The sequence below is a fragment of the Elaeis guineensis genome, chromosome 2 (assembly GCF_000442705.2).
Source record: "Elaeis guineensis isolate ETL-2024a chromosome 2, EG11, whole genome shotgun sequence".
NCBI lineage: Eukaryota > Viridiplantae > Streptophyta > Magnoliopsida > Arecales > Arecaceae > Elaeis > Elaeis guineensis.
In genome coordinates, this window is record NC_025994.2 from 93,478,600 (window position 1) to 93,500,451 (window position 21,852).

Here is a 21,852-nt window from a genome sequence, read left to right on the forward strand (position 1 = left end):
ATTATTATTATTATTATTATTATTATTATTATTATTATTATTATTATTATTACTACTACTATTACTACTACTACTATTACTGCTATTGCTGTTGCTACTCCTACATATTTTTGTGAGGAGCTACGAATGAAGAATGATTAATCAAATTATAGAGTAATTATTATATACTAATGTGTAAGACTATTTATGGTATTTTATATATTATCACTATCATTACTTGATGATACACCAAATGCAGTGAAGTTCTATTCCAATGATATACTAAATACAGTAATCACACATCACTCCATTATTTGTACATCATCCATGTACTCATATCACCCTAGTAATCACATCACTGGTGATATACCAACCAGTACATGAGTTCATTGGGGAATAGATTTCTGGACAGACATTTGCATCAACTATAGCATTTCAGCTTAGTCAAGATCAGTTGTAAGTTTGCAATGTGTGCCAAAAGCATTGTAGCAGCAACAATAGTGGTTACAACAACGAAACAATACTCCTGAATATTTGATTATAGACGATAGCATGATCAAGCTTTCCATATTACAGATGGATAACAAATCCCCCTGCCAGCGGGTAAGGGTGAAGAAAAGGATAGAGAAAAAGAGGGGAAGAACCATATCTACACATACCAACACAGCTACAAGTATGACAAATTCTGTCATTTGGGCCTCCAAAGTCCCATGGTGCCTTTGCTAGTTAAAGCCTTCAAGTCCGAGTGTGCTCTGATCTTAACACCTATGGATAGGCAAGCAGCAGAACTTCCACAATAGTTACCACCAACAAATTAGCTCCATCCGGTTACTGCCAAAAGATGTGATTATTGCCTGTTGAGTGATGCATCGTCTTCATGTCCCAATATTGCAACAAACGGCACAAGATGATTCTAGTCCCTCTTCCTACCAAGAACACGTGTCAAACACACGCCAAGGAGTGTTCTGCAATGCCACTTCTCTTGGTGATAACCCCACCACCCCACCACCCAGCATTCCTGATCCAACCCCCAGCCCTGATCCAACTCCATACCGCAACTGTCCACTCTTAAGCTTTGAAAGAGCTCTGAGGTGTAATTATGCCTTGCAAAACCTTTTCTCAAACTCATTCTCAGTTGACCCCGGTTCCATCCATGTGCCCACTTGTCACACTGCTACAGCTCTGCAATAGTACTTGCAGCACACACTTAATACTTCCCAACACAATGTGCCTTCCACAAGCTGTGACACAATTGCATATCCATGTGGACTCCAAGCTGCATCCACAGGAGTTTGCTGGAGCAGTGCTTAAGCATCAAGAGTATCACTTGCTCGTAATCAACCGAACCCCTCTCAAGAAGCCTCAGCAAGCGCCCAAATGCTAAAAATTGGCGTTTGGAAACCAATGGGCCCAAATTGGTGGGGATGCACGGTTAAAGAGATCTTCGGTAGATATGATTTCCCCACGTGAGTAATCTAGAAATGCTTCTGCAAAATCTTCTAGCAATTGTGCATGGCACCAGAATGAAATGTTAGATGCAGCATAGCATGCCTTCTGGCACTGCTGTTGTAGAGGTGAAGCTAAGCCAGTGGAGATTGGTTCCCTCGCACGCTGTAATCCACGCCACAACAGCAAGCCTGTGATGTGCATCAAAAGCCAAGACTCCCAATTCCCAAATATAGAATCGCAAGTGGGAACTGTAATTCAAGATAGTACCTCAACAGCAGACCCATGGATAAATTGCACATGAACCCTTTCAGCACTAGCAAATGCACACCTTCAAAGGCCGGCACTTTTCCACTCTCTTCTGGCAATGGTTCTCCACCAGTCCGTGTTTCTTGCCTGTGAAATTCTGCTGCATCACAACCATTGGTATCAAACTCGTCACAGGGCATACTAGATAGTGGCATATTCTCGTGAAATACCGATTGCTCGTTGAACCCTGTGAATCATGTGAAATTAGGATACTTCAAATTCGGGGTTCCAAGAGTTTCATAAAACATTCTAGGTATCTGTTCACAGAACGACTTCTGATCACTCACTCAGGCAAAGAGCTCCAGTAACTGACAATAAATACGCACAAAGTCTATATATGCAACATGACAACACAGCCCAGAAAAGCTCCGAGTATGACCTCAGGCCAATCAATTAGTCGGGCAAAGAGCTCCAGCACCTGACAATAGATGTGCACAAAGTGCATATATGCAACAAGACAACGCAGCCCAGAAAAGCTGCGACTATCAGCTTCTCAGGCTCCTAGCTATTTCTCTACCATCACTTGCAGTGTCCAGAGAATCTCCATTGCAAAGCCTAAAACTGCTGGAACAGGATTTCCCAGACATCAATGATGGCACCAGAATCATCAATTTTCACACTAGGTCATATAGCTTGATATAAGAATGGCATGCAAGGTACCTGGATGTGCATTCCATAGCCCACTTTACCTCAGCACCCCATGTTTCACGAAGGTCCCCTTGGAAAAAAAGGCATCCACCATGATCGGTACCAGTGCCGACAGCAGTGCAGTATGAAGGAGCTCTGTTCTCATACAGGTAGGGCCCTCCTCATTCTCCGACATTAAACTGCCGTGCTTGACTGAAGGTACTTTATTAAGCTCAATGGTTGCTGCTTATTCTCCCCTTCACTGCTCTCAACATCATATAATTCTAACAAGCAAGTGAATAGAGAAGATTAACAAGCAGATCCAGAGAGTGCTCAAGAATAATATCTCATGAGCCATCCATAGAAACACACGTAACATGGAAGAGCAATGACAAGTTCTCATGAAAGTCATCATTCTCATAAGCAATTTCAGCGAGTCAAATCAAATGCTATTTCTGCATGGAAAAGCAAGCCTCGATGGTTGGTTCCCCTGCAAGGCTTATTGGCGCTCACTTGCATTAATCCCATGAAGGTCACTGCTCCCAGGATGCAAAATATCCTCACCAAAGTTTGGTGCATCAATTAAGCAATCTCCATTGTCCCGAGACAGATGGCAACTCCTCAAATTTGCAGTTGAACTCCGGACACCCATCAACGGCCCTGACATGTTCGTCAGTGATGGAAGGAGCTGCCCTGAATTACCCACAGTGGTAGTAGCCTGCTGACGTCAGCACGTATCAGGCTTAAGGGGCCAGAGATGCTGCGGCCTGTAATCGCAGAAGTTTGCTAGCTCAGGTTCCTAGGGCTGTTTCTAAGAGGGCCATTAAGGGACCACAAACAAGCAATGGAGGCATGTGAGGTTGTTTATCTAAAACAGTTGCAGTCTGGGAAGCAGTAGGCCCTTGAGAAAATTCCAAGCAAGGTTATAAATATTGTGGGACCAGGGTTTCCTGATTTCTCTATCTCGACCATGCATCCGTTAGATATCCTACATTTCTCTCCTTCCTTCTTTTCTTTCTTTCTTTTCTTTCATGCTTTCTTTTTTTTCTTTTTCTTGCTTCATTTTTTTTTTTCCTTTTTCTTTTTCTTTCTCTTTCCTTTGTTCCTTCTTTCCTTCCTTCTATCCTTTCATTCTTTTTTGTCTCCATTCCTTTATTTCTTTCCTTTTCCTTCTTCTTCTTTCCTTCACTTTTTCATTTTCTTCACATTTCCTTTCTTTCTTTGTTCCCTCTTGCTTCTTCTCTCTCTACATGGATGAGTTTCAAAGTCACAATCCTATCCCAATCTCATTTTCTGACAAAACTAAGTGTCACATTCCAAATCCGGAACAGACATGGCTATGCTACCATGGGGTGTCACCCGGGCCGCACTATCATGAAGCCCAAAAGAAAATTTGTATAAAAATGTCCCATAAAGTTCAATAATAAAAGTGATCTAAAAAGATGCAAGTACAGAGCCAATAATATCAATTTAATATATATTTTCATTCTTTATATAAATTAAAATTGATCATAATTCAAAAATTAGTAAAGTTAGTATTAGAGCCGCTTACCTCAGTTTGCCCAAGACGCCCCCTTTCCCACTGGAACTTAAAACCTTGATTCTAAGATAAGATCTACGGCAGCGTCCACCTTACCTAGTATTACTGGCTCCTCACACTCTCCCAGCATCCTTTTTTTGGGTAGAACTCTTCCATCATCCTTTGGAACAACTTGCAAACCAAGAGATCAATGGTCTGTTGCAGCAAATGCGTGCAATATATGAGCAGACGCATTCAACTACTGAAAATTATATCGCAAGTGCTCCACTTATCTCTGCTGCTGTTAGAATGTGGTGATCAAAAAGTCAAGAATTGGAATGATTTTGCAGGTATTGCCAGCAACAATTCTCCAGAGCTCCTCAATCTCATTAGGAAACTGATCTCATGTCTCCGTGTCACATAATAAAGGCCTTTCGAGAATCTCTTCCTCTAGCCAGATTTCATAGCTTCGAAAAAATTGAGATTTCCGATCTATGGAGACATGAATGTTAAAATCTGATGCTGTGCGATTATGTCCACTGCATCAAGCACGTGTTGCATAATTTTCTCACAGAGGAGCTCACTCAGCTTGGGATAATCTTTGGCAGCTTTTGCAGAGAGCTTTTACTAGAACTGTTGTTAGGAATCTGGAAGGTTGCCAACCACAGAAGGTCGGCAATGACATCTGCTCTCAGTGTGATCCTCAGCCCACTCACGAACAGAGTGTCTCCAGCATTTGGAGGGCATTGTCATGGATTTGTCTGGACTGGTCAACCACCTTGTAGAGGATCAAACTTAGTAGTCTCTGGATCTCACACTTTAGAATTTCTTGGCGCATGTGGACTTCAGCCAGCACACTATAGTAATTATTTGGTACGGAAGAATCTGGAAAGTAGCACAGGAATGAAAGACTATGATTATTAATTTAACGAATGGGGTCAAATTTATAGGCAGAAGTTTCGAGACAAAAGAAATTTAGTTCAAAATAATTTACTTCAGCAATATGTAAAGCAACTCTTGGTTCATGGTCAGCGAAGTTACAGCTTACAACAATCTAGCTTTGGAGAGGAGCTAGTAGTGAAGAAAGCCTGCTTATGGCCTAAGGAAAAAAAAAAATGAAAAAAATGATTAAATGAGGTATACCATTTTTACGTTTATGACTTCAGTGTAACAGAATTGCAATTTGACCCACATGTCAAAAGGTCATTGTGAAGTTGGTGAAGAATCTAGATGTTAAGCAAAGACTAAAATGCCAGTGTGAGTTGTTTGGGCTTGAGACTATGAAGATCTCAGATTCTCACCCTTTTTTAGCTTTGCACCACCCTTTTAAGGAAGACCACTCTTCCCTCTTTAGGAGTTTGTCAAGGTTAATTTTGATGGTAGTGTTAGGGATGGCTGGGGTGGTGCTCGCTTTGTCATCCGAAAAATGGATGCTAGGTTACTGGTAGGAAGGCCTATATCTCTTTGAGCCTTCCGTCTAAGAATCTAAGCTTCATGCCACCTGAATGGGCATTCTCTATGGCAAACAGGAGTTACAGATGGAGAAAATTCTCATAGAGGGTGATTCTGCCATCGTCATTGGTTAGATTCGAGATGACACAGAGCAGCTAAGGCCCATCCGCTCCTTTGTGACATCTGGACCTCCCTTTGTGGTTCCTTCATGATGTCTATTTAGCACATCCTCCAAAAGGTGAACAATGCCGCAGATTGGATCGCATCTTACGTTGCTCAACACATTGGAGACCGAACCTGACTATAGGATTAGACTTGTCCGCAAACCCTGCAGTCTATAGGATCTTTTGTTTTCTAATTTTATGGGGTGTTTGCACACTAGAGTGGTGTAAGCACCTGCTTGTATTAAAAAAAAAAAGACAACCACGCTTGAGACCCTCTTTTAAATTCTAATAGTATCGAGAGAAAGAAAATGGACATACAATAATAGATATACGGTAACCAAATATGATCAAGGTTTGAAATCCCGTGGAATAAAGGTGTCCCGATTTTTTCATAGAATAGAGCACCCCAATGTCCCGTCTCATCCTGACGGTAGTCTCGCTCATGCAATCGATAGATATCCTCCATCTTTTTTCCTTTCTTTTTTCATTTCTTTTATTTTTTCTTTCTTTTCCTTCTTTCCTTTGTTTCTTTTTTTTTTTCCTACCTTCCTTTCTTTCCCTTCCTTATTCCTTTTTTTCTTACCCTTTCTTTCTTTCTTGTTTTCCTTTGTCTTCTTCTTTCTCTTTCCTTTTTTCTTTCTTTCCTTCCTTTTCTTTTTTTTTTCTCCTGCTTTCTTTCTTTCTTCTTTTTCTTCTTTTTCTTTTGATTCACTTTTTCCTTTTCTTCATCTTTCCTTTCTTTCTTTCCTCTTCCTTCTTCTCTCACAATGTGGGCAGATTTTGGAGTCCTGAGAATGGGACAGGACGGCTAAGATGCCACCCATCCCATCGGAACGTAAAATCTTGAATGTGATAGTGTTTTTATCAAAATAAAATATAAATAACAAATGTCTCCTAGTAAAAAATCATTCTGACACCACAAATATCCATCAAATACTCTGAATTTATGAAATGCATAACATGTGCAAAATACTAGTTCCTACTTGCCGGCTTAAAAGATAGCAAGGATCAGCAAAATTTGTAGTTGATACATACTACTAACATGGTTCAGATATGCTGGTTGATTGGTCATTAGCATCCACATAATGATTAAACTTCAGAAACATCTTTTTCTTTTCCTAGCATTTCACTCTCAGATGGAACAGCCCATCCCACACTCTCTTTTATGCACTGATTCACCATTTTATGGTAGTTACTAAAAAAGCTAATGTAAAAGCTTCCTATTGGCGACTTATATTTTCATTGAAATGGAAGAAAAAAGAACCTTGTAGAAAGGTTGACAACAACCACAAAAATTAGGTCTAGTAGAATTTAATATGTTTTAATGCAATACAATTGGCTGGATATTCTAGAACAGAGAAGTTATCAGCAAACAGTTAAGCTCTTGAGAGAACACAATACTCTCAAATAAATGCATGAATTACTAAAAACTAAAAACTTAAGTGTCTTTTATTTAATTATTGGATAAGCTCGTTCACCCAAACTTAGGCTTGATTATGACGTCTTTTCTAATCAACTTGATAATTTCGAAGTCCATTAATGATTGTGTTTTTGACCACTTAAATAGTCTTAATGGTGCATTTTTGGTACTAGATATACGCTTCAGTAGTTTTCTGATATTTCTTGTTAAAAAGCTTGTGTATCCCTGAACACAGTATTCATTATTCCCTCCCTATCTTTTTCTACGGTGCAATTTGGAATTCTAGAAGGGTCAGTGTTCATTCTTCTCTTTTTTTTTTAGTTTCCGTCGTACCTCTTCCTTTTCCAATTGAAACCAGAGAATGTGTTATCCTAACTTGGATTGTATCACTATCCTTAGCCCCAGTTTTTCAATGGAACAGAACAGTTATTCTCACAACTCTGTATTGCTCTTCAGCAAGACGTCTATAATGCTTCACAAGAGCTTTATTCCAAGTTTGTAATTTATAATCTCCCCAAGATTGTGCAGTTTGCACTGAGGTCATATGGAACTTCTGAGGCAGATATCATAATATGCAACATATAGAAAGAAGAGGATGATTAAACTTATCTGGTCAATTCAAGCAGGAAACAGGTCCAACTTTGTCTACAGAAGATTTTTCAAGGAAGCATTTGCTAAGAGAAATTGAAGGTGACCACCTTTCTGTTTATCCCAACCACCAGCCACATGTCCTCCCTTCCTGTGAACTTAGAATATGATAGTGTTTGTGGAACCACTAATGAATAAGCACATGGTGCTTTAGGCACTTGTTCCATTAAAAAACTGTTGATCCAAGGTATTACTCGACCAGCCATCTTTCTAGCATTATCATCAAAATAAGGCCCATATAAAAGAGAAGCAATATCATTCATGGAAGCCCATTGAATTGCCTGCACTTGCTCAATGGCCTCTTTGTCGAATGTGAATTTGTCTACAGATTCTCTTGACTGATTATGTTGACCTGATCTATCCTGGCCCCATGTTGATGCCTGTATCATCACACCAGGTAAGAAGGAGATCAAAACGCTTATTTCAAGTTCTGACATCAAACCTCTCAGTCTTTCGACTCCACAAATTCTGGAGCTAGATATCTTAGAACAGAAGCTAATGCACAACAAAGAGGGTGTAATTACTCAAAGCTATCAGAATATCAAAGCTATCAGAATATGATGTGTTGATATAACAGTATGACTTTTCAATGTGTCTCAGAAAATGTAAGCACAAAACAGGCTTGCAGCTAAGCATCCCAGGCCAAATCTTCCCAGCAATTGTTCAGTATATCTTTGCAACATGAGTAAGAAGATCTTAATGGTGGACCTCATGATTCTGCATGCATACAAACATTGTAAGGCTCTCTCAATCATGACTGCATACCAAATGCTCAAATATACTTGGATTCTGTTGGAGAAATTATGAAATGAACTAGAGTAGGTTTGCCCTTTTTCTTTCACTCAAATGGCTCAGCCCGCTGATTTGCTCAAGTTACACACACACACACACACATATAGACACACACACACACATGCAATATAAGAAAATGTAAAATCTTCAGGTACATTTTAAAATATTAATATGCAACATGTATGAAAGAGTGAAGAGACTATTATTGTCTTTGTTTACACGGATCAAATAATTTTGAAATAATGGTATTTTAATAATCTAAAATGCAAATTTATAACTTGGAGAGTTGATGTCACTATGAATTGCTAGTGAATAGATTAAAAAACAAGTTCACAATGCACATTTTAGTACCTAATAGAAGCACAATCCCTATAATAGCATAATTAAAATGCCAAACTTTCCAAAATATCATGTTCTATAGGCCTGACTAGTTAACCACTTGCTTTTTTAAGCACTAACAAATACTTCAATGTAACTTTAAGAACTAAAATCCAAATTCAAAATAAGCTTTAAGAAAGAATATCCATCCATCGGTGAGTCAAAGCATCCTTGTGTCATTACCAAAGGGCACCAATGACAAGAAAAGCTTAATCTAACATGATATTCAAAAATACTTCATGCCATTACTAGCAGGGCACCAAAATAGCCAATAAAAATATACCCAAATTGATCAATAACCTGAATTGCTTGACCAACTGAATGGAAATTATGCATTTAGCTAAATAAACCTTCCAAAAAAACCTAATAACTATTTTGACATACTTGTATGTGATAGAGAAAAGTGGCTCAGTCAGCTATACCTTCCATTTTGTTTTTCTTTCAGTCCCTGATGAAACTTCTTCAACAAAAGAAGCAAGCTCGCCAAACATGGTTGCATGCTTCCTGGTGTGCATAGCCAAAAGCAGTGGCAGCAGCTTGCCAAGAAAGGCAATAAGTTGATTTTTTGTTACAAATCATTCCAATGTTACACAAAAAAATTTGCAATATGCAACAAAGAAACTTACAATTAAAACCTCCTTAATTTTAAAGCTGGTATTCAAGTTGGAGAAAAATAAAAGCTCATATAAGATCTGATCCAATGCAAAATCATATCAATTATATGTACTCGTGATGCATAGATTCAATTGAGTACTAGCTAGATATTATCCAAAAAACAATTTTGAGGATACAATACAATACAGAGAACTAAAATAGTAAATTCCATTTCATATTGATTTGGATGTAAACCCATCAATATAGAGAAGTACACCAAGCTTTTGAAAGAAAATGATTAAAAAAAGCTACATGTTTTGGTATTGGAAAGAACTAGAGCTAGATACTGAAAATTAGTTGTTGGATTTTTATTTGCTTTGATCACCTCTTTAAATTTTTCTTAAAAATTTGAGGAAGTCTATGATTTTGTCAGATTTCAGCATAAATTAAAAAGCACATATCTACACTAATTCTAGAGGTTATCAGAAATTATAAATGAATTGAGATTTTTTCTAAAGCATAACAAAAGACTTTAAAATAGGAGCACAATATCTTCCCTGATGTAGTAAGCATAGCAAGAGATGCCTCAAATGCCAATTACATAAAAAATTTTCATGTGGTTTTATACACTAGATGCCCTTATGGGGAACAAAATGGTCTGAAGGCCACTGGGATAGGGATACAAAGCAGATTTTTCTGCTCTGCCTCTAGAAGGGGCTTTGAGTATCAACCATCAAGGTCATCAAATGCCTAGGCAAGGACAGGTGGTAGACCGCCACCATAGCCTAGCCGGCCATCTTCCAAGGAGCTCACCAAACATTAAATTATGTAAGCCTTCAGTGCCATACATAAGAAGATGCAGAAATACAAATTTTTTAATCACCAACTTCCTTTGCTTATACCTATTTTCGCAATCCAAAAAATCAAGACATGGTCAGAACTTGGAATAGTTAGGTAGACAATGGTAAAACACATCAATGAATCTGAGAACATGAAACGTTTATACAGTCATGACTTGCAAGAGTTATAACTATAGGCTCATAGGCCCTAGCATACACCACATGATATTCCATAAACCAACATAAAATTGGGGGAAAAACTCTATGTCAAGCTAAAATACTCACTGATCTTCCAAATTTATTTCCATTTCATCCTATATCCATTTTATGGCATTGGGTTCCTCACCACCAGCAAGTCATACATTTCGCTCTCTGAATAATCTTCATTAGGATACCCTTCAAACTCAGTTACAATTTCCAAAACAAAGCATCTCTCTCTTCATTATTTGGATCCATTATTCAACATGAGGAAAGTGAACTCCGTCTTTCACTTCTACTGTTGGTAGATGCTCTTGTTGTCCTTCTTGGTTATCATGACCCTTCAGTGCTTGTTTAGCTTTTAAAGCTTCAACAACTTGCATACATGTGAGATCATCTAGTGGATCACAGCAAATACATGTTCTTTAACAGCACTTTTCACATGAGTTAAATCTGGTTCACAGGCTTGACTCAAAAGAATGTGTATCAGGTCTCCATCAAACAAGGTTTGCAACACTAATTTCAGTACTCATATTGGTACCATATTGGTGCACTATCAGTATGGTCCATTCCATGTACTGACACTTGATATGCCCCCCATACTAAGTATCAATTTGATAGGTACACCTGCTATAGGGCAGTAAGCACCAAACCTTGATTGCACATGTCAATGAGGGTCTGGACTGTGAAGGATCACAGCAAATCAGAAGGCGAATAGATGCTATTGAGATTTGACGTCTTCAGATTCGGTCCATACTGAGCCCACAATGAGGTTCAGGATGACAAACAGAGTCCAACGAGCCTAAGAACAATCCAAACGGAGTCTAGACAGCGAAGATATGCGTAAAAGAAGGCTCAGAGCAGATGGCACGGCACACGAGACGGTGGAGGCCGACGGCGGTGCAGCTGGGCCCGGCAGACATGCATGCACGCGCAGGAGCGTGCGGCCCAAGCAGGCGTGCTGGTGCGCAGGCCCAGTGCCTTGTCATGTCCACCATGGACCACAGGATGCTGGGCGGTCTATGGAGGCCGCATGGATCAATCACGTGGTCTATGCACGGTCCAGGGGTGTTTGTGCACGATCTGATTGTTCAGATCGTGTGCGGTCGTGATCGAACGGCTGGAACTCAATCCAAGCGTGATCAGATTTGATTTGAGGCTGTAGTATGCGATCAGACAGCTCTGGTGCGAGCCGATCACGATCAAATGGCCACAGATAGTTCTAGGGTTGATTTGAACTTGGTATTTTTAATGTAACACTATTTTAGAGATCCTGGAGCCTATATAGCTCCGATTAATGAGCCGTTTATTGCGTTGGATAGCTGGTGACGTTCTGCAGGTGTAGAAAGACTTCAAGAGAGGTTTAAGAGAACTTTTGTGAGGATTTTGAGGTTTCTTATTGAGAGACTCTTGTACAAGGGTTGAGTAGTTAGTCCTTCTTATATTGTTGTGTTTTATTCTCTCATAGTGAAGCTTGCACACCCCGTGAAGGTAGGCTTGAGGCCGATCCACGTATTTGTATTGTGTTTCTTATTTTATTTTTTTTCTTCCTGCTGCAACACGTGGTACCGGATTCTGCACAATAATTGATATCAGAGTAAGGTGGTACCAGAGCGTAGGTTGCGCCGGTGGTGATCGAGATAGAAGATGGAGAAGATAAGTACAATCAAGGTGGAGATCAATCGGTTTGATGGAAAGAGCAATTTCTCTCTGTGGCAAGTGAGGGTAAAGGACATGCTTATCCAACAAGGGTTGATCGATTCTCTCTTGTATGAAAAGAAGCCGGACACCATGGAGGAGAAGACTTGGGAGTGGCTACAGATGCAGACGGTGAGTACCATCCGCATGTATCTGACGGATGAGGTGGTGATAAATATACTTGATGAGTCTTCCTTGATGGTGTTGTGGTCGAATCTCGAGGAGTTATACGTGACGAAGTCTCTCATCAATACTCTCTTCCTTTGGAGGCAGTTCTACCAGCTGTGGATGACTGAGGAACATAATGTACACAAGCATCTCAGCTACTTCCAGAAGATCCTCATCGACCTCCTCAGCGTTGGCGAGAAAGTTGAAGAGAAGACTAGGGTGCTGGTCTTGCTAGCATCGCTTTCTCCTTCATATGAGTCCTTGGTGACTACTCTTCTAGTGGAGAAGAGCACCATCAAGATGGACGAGGTCACTGTAGTGATTCTTCAGAGCGAGGTTCTCAGGCGGAAGAATCCGATTTCGAGCTCAGGCGGTAGCTTAGCTTTGGTGATTTCTGGAGGAGTAGGAGGCGACAGATAGAGTGACAGGAGATCGCGACGAAGATGGTCCAAGTCCAAAATGAGGGACTTGAGCAAGATCAGATGTTACCGATATGACGAGTTGGGGCATCTAGCTAGAGATTGCCCTCAACTCAGGGATCGGACAAGGGCTACTGCAGCGCGGCCAGTAGCGAGTCAGAAGATGATATCCTGGAGATATCTGACGAGGTATCTACTTTTTTCCAGCAGTGGATTTTAGATTCTGCATGTATTTATCATATATATTGCATAGAGGAGTAATTTGACTCTTTGGAAAGTAGTGAGGGCACTGTTTATCTACCGGATGGATCGAGCTGTGCGATTAGAGACATCGGGATGGTCAGCTGGAGGATACATGATGGTATAGTAAGGAGATTGGAGGAGGTCCAATACATATCTAATTTCAGACGGAATCTTATCTCACTGAGCAGACTGGATTCAAAAGGCTACAGGACAGTAGCTGGTGGAGAAATTCTGAAGGTGTTATACGGTAATAAGATTATTCTGGAGGAGAAGAAGAGGATGAGAAGATATTACTACCTAGTAGGGAGCTCAGTACGAGGTGGAGCTTCAGGAGCCAGAAGGAGCCCAGAGCGAGGTGGAGCTCTAAGTGGAGGTGGATCGGATACTAAACGAAAGATTCGGAAGGGCGAGAGGCAACATCGTAGAGTGAAATTCCTATTACCGCGGGAGACTTCTTCGAGCAGGTCTTTGGTCAGAGTGGATACAGCCCATGACAGAGATGGGATCGAGCGGTCTGGCTCAACTCCCATGTTTGTCCATCCATGAAACAGCAGGCATGCCCCAAAGAGTGGGGGCGAGACGGATCACAAGCTCTCAGATACAGATGGAGGCCAAATATCAAGTCGAGATGGAGATTGTTGATATTTGATGCCTTGAGATTCGATCCACATTGAGCTTATAACGAAGTCCAAGGTAACGAACGGAGTCCAACAAGCTCAACAACAGTCTAAATGAAGTCCAAATGGCAAAGATACGGGCGAAAGAAGATTCGGAGTATGTGGCATTGCCCATGAGGCGGCGGAGGCCGGTGGCAGTGCAGCTGGGCCCAGCGGACACGCGCATGCACAGGAGAGCACGGCCCAGCATGCGTGCGGGCCAAGCACCGGCGCACGTGCGGGCCGGCCCAGTGGCGCGCAAGCGCCCAAGCCTAGTGCCCTATCACGGTCCACCGTGGACCACAGGGTGCTGGGCGGTCCATGGAGGCCGCATGGACCAATCACGTGGTCTACGCACGGTCCAGGGGCATTTGTGTACGATCCGACGGTCCAGATCACGTGCAATCACGATCGAACGATTGGAACTCGATACGGACATGATCAGGCTTGATCTGAGGCTGTAGTGCATGATCGGACAGCTCTAGTGCGAACCGATCATGATCAGAAGGCCATAGATGGTTCTAAGATTGATTTAGACTCGATATTCCTAGTGTAATACTATTTTGGAGATTCTGAAGCCTATATAGCTCCGATTGACAAGCCGTTTGTTGCGTTAGGTAACTGGTGACATCCTAGAGGTATAGAAAGGCTTTAAAAAAGGTTTAAGAGAGTTTTTATAAAGATTTTGGGATTTCTTGTTGAGAGATTCTTGTATAAAGATTGAGTGATGAGTTTCTCTTATATTGTTGTGTTTTATTCTCTCATAGTGAAGCTTGCACGCTCCGTGGAGGTAGACTTGAGGCCGATCCATATATTTATATTGTATTTCTTATTTTGTTTCTTCTTTCTTTCTTCTACAACGTATGGTACCTGATCCTGCACAATAGATGCATCTACAAATATTAAAGTTAGAAATAAAGAGATTCACCTTCCAATAAACAATGAAAAAGATGAATTTGCTTATTAGAGCAAGACTAAAGATGAAGAGTATGTCACTAAAGATGATTTTGAGGGCGAAGAACATGAGTGTTAGTGGTGAGAAACCCAATGCGAAAAATTGCATGGAGGATGAAACAGAAATGTGTTTGAAGTACTGATGGAGATTTTAATTTTCCATAGATTTATGTTTCAGTCATATTTTGGTTTGATTAATGAAATATTATTACATTGTAGCATATTTTATGGCCTACAAACCTATGATCGTGAATCTAATAATCTATGAGACTATGACTACGAGTCTATGTTCAGTTAGTGTTGGTGCTCGTTTTCATTTTGTGTGCTAGTTATTTGGTTGGTACTTGTTTGTCATGCCCTTACAAGCCTATGTCATATTCTGGCATTATCAATGACTTTTAAACTTGCTTAGATATCTTGTGGATTTTAATAATATTTGGTCTTCTAGATCGTGAAAATTGGTAAAATGAGAATACATATATATGATGAAAAAAAAGTATTTATGTGATACATATGCATACATAAATACATATAGAGTTAAATTGGTCTGCTTCAAAAAGCATGACTCCAAAAATTTCTCAACTTTCATCCATTGGATTCAAACCTAGATGGATACAATTGCATGTTAAAGATGATGGAAACTTTTTCTATTTGCCACTAAATAATTCCTTTCTTTTTTCCTCCTAGAATCGCCCCCTTTATCTTCTCCTTCTTCCTCCAAAATATCCTCACCCCAATCTCCTCCATAGTCTTGCCCCACCATCAACAACCCAGCCCCAGTCTAGTCACCCTGCTGCCTCTTGAGATAGTCCCACAAGCATGAAAGAAGGAACTTGCTACTCCCCTCACCCTTTGATCTTGGGTGGCCAACCTCATCGTGGGTGGCTAAAACATGAGCATGCAACACTCCTAGAGGAAAATGAAAGTTCATTAGTGGGTGGAGTTTGTCGAACAAGTGGCTATCTGCATCAAAGGAGATGGTGCAGAACGATAGGAAGCAGATGAAGGACAATGCTCTTTGACATTGCAGTTCATGGAATTCACAAAGCAAGGGACATGATAGGGGACTATAAGAACAGGAGAAGGAAGCGGCTAAGTAACAATGGAGACGTGATGCCCTTTTGGTGCCATAGTTTGCAACAATCAAGGAAGAAAGGGTGGTGAGTACCTAAACAATCGTCAAGCAGTGCAAACAAGAGGAAGAGGGAGGGACTACAGAAAGGCAACCGCCGGTAGCAAGATGAGACTAGCAGCAAATATGATAAACGGGTGCTGAAGGCGGGGAGGTTGAAGAAGAGGTGAAGGCACGTGACCATGAGTCTGTGGCCAGAGCAGCAGTTCCATTGGCAAGAGATAGCCTCCCTAGCAATGAGAAGGATCAAGGGCAGACAAGGAAGGAGGAGGCCTTTAGTCAAACAGAGTTCTGTAAAAATTAAATTAAGATGTGTGTATCTTTAAGTAAATATGATGGCAAACATATAAGAATAAGTCTATATCTCTTGGTGTGTACTTATGTATAGCATCAAAAGCACACGAAAATTTAATGTTGGTAGGTCCTCCTCCCAAATGATCCCCTTGTTTTTTTTCCCTTCTTTCCCCTTTAAAGGGGTCTCTGTATGTGTGCGTACGTGTGTGTGTGGTGGGGTGTGGGGTGGTGGGTTGGTGGGGTATGCCAGCTTGTCATTGTCAACATAGCGTTACAACTTTGATTGCTTAATTATCATTCATATGGACCCTTTTCTTGATTAGGAGACTTTCTGTTACGCATTACCTTCCTCATGAGCCACACCTGATTTGGCGTGATATAAATTCTGGTTTTCCTTTTTGATTAATTTTTTTTTGTGAATAATCACATTCAAGTTGCCCAATTTGTTGGATCCATCTAACGACTACATGAGCATCTGCATGATAGAGCTACAAAAGAACAAAAAATTGAAAGTAAGGTTCAAAATGGCAACTTATCTCACTTTCTTTATGATAACGGATATATTTATTAGAAAAAAGAAATGAAAATCAATTTTAGATTTTCTACCACCAACTTCTTGCTCGGACAGTATCGCCCCTTACCACTTAGGCAGGGAAGCAAGGGTTCAATTATGGCTGCTGTCAGCCCTAAAGAGGCAGGTCAAGTATAGGTTAGAAGAAGAAGAAGAAGGAGAAGAATTGCTATCATTCTTTTAACTTATCAAGCCAACTGGGATCAGAATCTTTAGGAGCCACCTAATTCACAGTCATGAATGGCATTAATAATGTAATATTAGCTATTACTGGATAGGCACTATACTTGTTACAAGTATATTTATAATATCCACTTTATAACAAACTTAAGCTTGCATGAAAACAATTTTGGTTGGCAAACCCATGTTAATTCATTATTTAAACATCCATAGTAAGTTATAACAACAGACAAAATTGCCACTATCAAACATTTCAACAGTCTTAATGTTTTGAAACATTGTCATATCTATTTTTCTATCATTCAAACTGAAATACTAAAAAATTCCATTAACATAGTTTTTTAAAACAAAGGCAACGGATTTAAAACTTATGGAGTGATTTTTCCCCAAGTATTATGAACATTACCGTCAATCTTTGCGAACATTAATTTCTGGTGGTTATTTCCACTATAAACTGAGTTTTGGGATATTGAAACATAAAATACTTTAGGATTTACAAAGTGCCAACATGGCAGAAGTACATAGAGCTGCAATTTCCCAAAAATGTTACAAAATATGACATCTGAAGTGTAGAGTGATGATTGCTCTGAACTTACAGCATGTGCCTCAGGTCCATGTCACAGGGACAGGAAAATGAGATGAAAGAGCTCCTTGGCTGTTTTAAAGCCACCGTCATCTCTATAATCAGGTGGACAAAAGCATGCAAGCCTTGCATACATTAGCCCTGGTCCAGTTTGGTTTCTGCATCTTGTGACTGATGAGCCTTCCCACCAAACTCCATAGGTGTAATTTGTGCAAGTCTATGCTCCACCTCCACCTTGCCAAATGGCAAGTTATACTTGGATCTGAATCCTGGTGTTCATCACTTAATTAGTTTGATGGGTGTTTCTCAGGATAACGAAAATAAAGATCATACATATATATCTTCAATTAGTTTGTGAGTGCCTAATGCTGATATAAATCAAAAACTCGGCTAAGTATCTCACCCAAGATTAAAACATTGTTTTAAAATGATCTGCCAGTCCCAAAATGTCTTGCAAGGGCAGCATATGATTCCAATGAAAATATAGGATTCAGGATGTCAGTCCGCATATTTAAGGAACTGACATATGGGACATAAGCTGCATTTGTCGGGTTCTTGGGGACGAGTGAGTGATGGACAGCTGGGATATATGAATGAATAAATTCAGCTGGGGTAATATTTATAAAGAAATCCCACATAGCATACACCAACGATGCATAGACCAAGTTCAATAATAATGAGTATTCAAGAAATAGCAATGACCCAATAAAGTGAATGAGTTTCATTGGGATGGATGCAAAAAGAGAATTTTGCAGAAAAACCAGACTTCATTAATCACAAAAAAAAGTTCTCCCTTTTTGGCAAAAGTTGTCCATTTTGAATCTAATTCTCTGATGTCCCCTCCTTGAAAAAAAAACAATTTAAAGCCAACACCAAACAATAATAGACATTTCTGCAAGTATGTGATTAACAGCTATCAGGAGTAAAATCTGACACATAGGGGAATCTCATAAAAAAGGAGATAAATCAGACACTAGCGTCCAAACAACAAGAGGGTAACAGGCAGCAGGAGAGAGAAAGCTTCTCAAAGGCATTGTTCTGTTGTCACAAGATAGAATTTTTTCTGCATTCAACATTTTTCCAATTGGGTTCCTAAAAAAGATAAAGGGAAAAGAGATGTTGCATGACATGTGGTATGCACCCAAACCAAGGAATATCAGAGAATTCCTTATCTCATGGCTGGCTTAAAAACCTTTAAGATTGTGAACAATAGAGATAGAAATCATACCCTAACTTGCTGATGCATACAGAAGGGAAAAAGACGTAACTTTACAAATGAATTAAAAAAAGGACATCCTGAAGCACAAGGCTATGCAGCCTTACCTCCACATGCGGAGTGACTATTTCCGTGTTTCAAATTGGCGACACCTAGGCCATGGTGCAGCAATCTTACCATTATGCCAAGGCTGTAACTAGACAAATGAAATACAAAGGACCCAATTGACAAACTGATGCCTTGAGTATGGAAGATGACGAATCAAATCTCCCAATAAAAAACATTTATTATATGGGATGACATTCTATGTTCTTATTTGAAGGTGGAAGATCCACTACAAAGGTTGCATATGTTGCATGGATATTGAAATGGGTGATGTTTTTTACCAGCAAATCAAGGTCAAAATAACAAAACTAAACCGAATCAAGACAAAAAGAATCTAAAATCTTATACATACCATACTCTCCACTGAAGACGAGCTCCAAAAAAGGCACAGGCATATGAGAAGCAATCATCTCCAATAAAATCTAATACTTGTTCATCAGATGGATCAACCTTCAGAGGGTTGAATGTATTGTCTATCATGCTTGTTTATGTAGTTCGAAGTGAGAAATAAACTTAAAGAATTGTTCTGCATGTAATCCAATGAAAACAACTATAATATATTTGTGTTAAAACAATAAGACATGCACATCACATTGCCACAATGTCGAAGTTGAGAGTCATCCACTGTATACATAAATAATAATAATAATAATATGATGCAATCAATTTAAAAAAGTTGTGCCCAGAATCCTGCAAAACTTTGAATTGCAATGCCTAACAAATTCTCTGAATCTTCTTATTTCTCCCTAAATCAAAATTTTCAAGTCCTATTCCCACCATATATGATATAATCATGTTAATAGAATAGGACAGTCAGCAAGCAAACAACCCTTAAACTAAATCTAAACAACATCTTCTGAAATTCCAAGAAAATAACTGTACACAATCACCAAATAATTCCTGGATTATTGAATGACAAGGGTAATAGCCTCGTGCTTCAAAATTATTATTCGCTCCCGAAACCCCGCCAACCTAATCTAGATTTTTCTTATATCATTTATGAAATATCAATCTTAACCAAAATCATACCTTCTTTTCTTTATTGTTTTCATGATCCCACTACATTGTGTAAAAAGACCAAAAAATTTCCAACATGTGTAACACAAGGAGGATAACTACAAAGAGTTTGCGTGAGTGTAAGCAAGCTAGTTAAGCTCTAGAATATTATGTACTATGATAGCCAGAATATCACCATTATTTGCAAACCAAGAATTTGGCGACAAATTAGATTCTTGCACATAGGATAAAGCAAATTAAAATCGAGGAATTGAGCTAATGGGTTAAAGCTACACAGGGAAGAAAAACAGTGAAAAAGCCTGAAAGAAACACCGGAAAGAAGACAAAGCGCCGGCAAGAAGACAAACACAAATTAGGGAAAAAGATTCTCTGCAATGAGGTCAGCTTCGAGAAAATCGCGACTAGCTATCAAGAAACGTCTCGAGAACCGATCAAGAACTCTGAATCGAGGCCCCCAGATTTCCCTGCCCTAGGAAAGGGTTTCTTGGGGAGAAATATCGCTCGGTGACGCAGTTATGGATCGAGAAGGAGCGAGAAAGCGAGAGGTGAGGAGAGAGGGGACAAGGGAGGTGAAGAGCGGACCTGGGCCTGGGCGCTCTCGATTCGGCGGCGGAGCAGGAGTAAACGCTGGAGCAGTGCCTCCACCATCAGCTTCGCCGCGCAGCCGGCGTTCATCTCCAGGATCGGAGAGGGAGGGGGACTGGTGGTGACCATCGACGGACCGTGGGCTAAAACCTTTTAACGGAACGCTAGACGCGTGCGGTGCACGTGCAATGAACGGACAACCGTTGGCACCGGGAAATAGCTCGAGTTTACACAGGGAAATATGCATAATATTTGCGCCCTGTGAGGATTTATGTGTAAAAGTAGCTGAGTCAACTTTTACACATGACACCCCATAGGATCTAAACGTTGATTCTAATGTAAAAGTATAGAGCTTCTTGTGTAAAAATGCTTGCGTTTAGTTTAAGCTAAACGGAACATGAGTAATTTTACTTATTATCCCTTTGATTTATCAATATTATATAGGTTTACATGGTGCTTTTGGATAATTCCGGGTGCTCCATTGCAACTCACGGGCATTATTAGGTGGATCATGTCCAACATGGATCTACAATGAAATCATTCTAGATCATATTGTTATTATACATAAATAAGATAAAGAAAAAAACTTCTTGAAGTAGAGCTGCACGGGCATCTAATTCTTACAATACCATTGTCTAGTGATCCAGTTTTCTAAAAACTATCATAGGAGAGAACTCCATCACAACTCCATCTATCATATTTCTTGTCCATCATTCCTAGTATAGTATATAATTAGCCACTCATTTTGCCCAAAAGAAGCATCCTTAGCAGACAAAAACTTACATGGCAGTAAAGATGGACACACATCATTAGCAAAGGAAGTTGACCTCGTTCTTTCCGGCCATGAAAATGTCACATATCTTGTTAAGTTCTTTCAATCCAAAGGCTTAGTCTTGTTGACCTCGTAGTCCTTTAAGCTATGCCACCACCTTTCCTCTCACTTCTTTGGAAGTCATGCCCATGAGCTACATGGATGACCAAACAAGAAGAATCTTGGGGAATGTTCTTTGACCTTGGATTCTCCACAACTTCTTTTCCTCACATATTTGGCATCAATATCTCATGAAACTTTAGGATCTCATACCATTGGGCAAAGTGCTTATAATGTGATACAATAGAGGCTCTATAATTTTAGGATGTGTTTAGTTCGCGATCAGAGTTGGAATTGAAATTGTCATATCTTTTGATATATTTAACTCATAATAAGAATTAAAATTAAAATAGAATTTAAATATTAGAGAAGAATAGGAATTAAATTTTAGGAGATTAGAGCATACCCACTACCTTCTGGAATCGGAACGAGACTCCTCCAATCAAATGACTAAAATAGAAATCACTTATTTTCATCCTTATTTCAGAATCCGACTCCCCCCAACCAAACATATCCTCAATAGAATGGGCAAGCATGATCCTTTTATCGATGCTCAATTCCTTCCCAAAAGCAAGAAACATTCTCTACCGGTCATAAAATCAAGAAACATCAGATCCTTAGCTGCACAATATACAGACATTACCTAGCCACTGTGCAAATGCTCACAAAACATTGCTGTAATGTGTGAATCCAGTTTTCACTCGAAATAAACTCTTCATTCATTATCATGAGTATAACTTTAAGTGGTGGTGAATAGGCAGAATTGCACCATTTTAGAAGTTCCACGAGGACACC

General features: G+C 39.8%; 1 non-coding gene and 3 pseudogenes across 1 annotated transcript; all 4 read right to left on the reverse strand.

The window, feature by feature from the left end:
* Positions 1-1,110: 1,110 nt before the first annotated feature.
* On the reverse strand, positions 1,111-1,889 carry LOC109504779 (uncharacterized; annotated as a pseudogene).
* A 176-nt stretch (positions 1,890-2,065) lies between these two features.
* On the reverse strand, positions 2,066-3,281 carry LOC105052435 (uncharacterized; annotated as a pseudogene).
* Positions 3,282-4,003: 722 nt separating this feature from the next.
* Positions 4,004-4,796, reverse strand: LOC114914732 (uncharacterized; annotated as a pseudogene).
* A 2,738-nt stretch (positions 4,797-7,534) lies between these two features.
* LOC105052444 (uncharacterized) lies at positions 7,535-20,433 on the reverse strand. Its single transcript, XR_012138339.1, has 2 exons — positions 20,184-20,433; positions 7,535-8,259 (listed from the first exon to the last, which is right to left on the reverse strand). It is a non-coding gene; the product is annotated as an uncharacterized protein (transcript).
* Between the last annotated feature and the right edge of the window lie 1,419 nt (positions 20,434-21,852).